This window comes from Myotis brandtii, unplaced genomic scaffold, assembly GCF_000412655.1.
Source record: "Myotis brandtii unplaced genomic scaffold, ASM41265v1 scaffold434, whole genome shotgun sequence".
In the NCBI taxonomy this organism is placed as follows: domain Eukaryota; kingdom Metazoa; phylum Chordata; class Mammalia; order Chiroptera; family Vespertilionidae; genus Myotis; species Myotis brandtii.
Genome location: NW_005366599.1, coordinates 650,981 through 652,257, shown reverse-complemented (window position 1 = coordinate 652,257; position 1,277 = coordinate 650,981).

Genomic DNA, 1,277 nt, shown 5'->3' with positions numbered 1-1,277 from the left:
GGAGCCTGTCTGAGCGGACTCAGCCGCTGGACGCACGCTTCTTCCAGGAGGCCTCCCTGATGCACCTTCTGCGCTTCCTCCCCTGACCACCCACCTCTGCTTTGCTTCTTGGGCTCCCTCGCCCCCATCCTTGGGCTTCCCCTCCCTGTCTGACCCCGGGGGCCCTCGCGGGGGCTGGGCACCCGTCGGCACTCTGCAGGTGCTGCTGGGGGGTGAGAGAGGAAGGGCCTCCTCCAGCTCCCCCTGCGGTGCTGAGGGGGTGGGTCCCACCGGCTGCCCGGGCGGGCGGGGCTCTGAGCTGCAGGAGCGATAACCACCGGGGAGCCCAGCCTGGCAGCCCTGCCCCCTTAGAGAGGCTGCCTCCCAGCAATGACCCCGCCCCTGCCCGGAGGCCAGGGACACGAGGCGGCAGGAACCCTCTCTGAAGAGGTGCTTCCCGTTTTAAAGGCGATACTTACAGTAGCTGCTTGCGTTTGTCTTTTGCGGCCGAGACACAGCGCCGCCGCGAGTGCCGTCAGAGAGCGCCCTCATCCCAAGGCTCTGGGGTCCCGAGTCCCACTCGGGTCTCATGGGCTGAAGGCCGGCCTCGGGCAGGACCGGTTCCGTGTGGAGGCTCCTGGGAGCGCCGGTTCCTTCCGGGGTCTAGAGGCGCACACATGCCTTGGCTCGACGCCCCGTCCTCATGCTCAGCTGGCGGCCTCTCTGACCCTTGGCCCCGCCCCATGTTCTTTCTTCTCTCTCTCTCTCTCTCTCTCTCTCTCTCTCTCTCTCTCGGACTTCGCCTCTCCCGCCTCCCTTGCCCCCTGGGAGGCCCTGTGGTGACACTGGACCCGCCCACTTCTCCCCGATGCTCTCCCTTTGGCCAGCTCCCCGCTCTGCAAACGGGACCCCACCTGCCCGGGAGTGACATCGCCCCGACGGAGGCCGCAGGTGCCTCTTCTCACGGCTCTCGGCCACCCCTGTCGCTCTGGCTCTGGGAGGAGGTACCTGCACGTCTGACCCCGTCCAGTGCGTGGTCCTGGGCCTGCCAGTTGCCATGGCAACCTCATCGAAGGCGTGTGACGTTCTCTACCCCGAGGAGCTCACGGTGGTCTCTTTGGACCAAGATCGAGGAGTTCAGTCTGGGAGCCGGGCAGCTGGCTTCACACACAGCCCGGCCCCACGGCCTGTCCTGGGAACCGGGGGGCGGGGGGGCCAAGCAGGGACCCACAGATGTCCCGTGGGCACAGCGAAATCACAGCGCCCGGGTGGGGCGGGCTGAGCGCACCTGCTCCCTC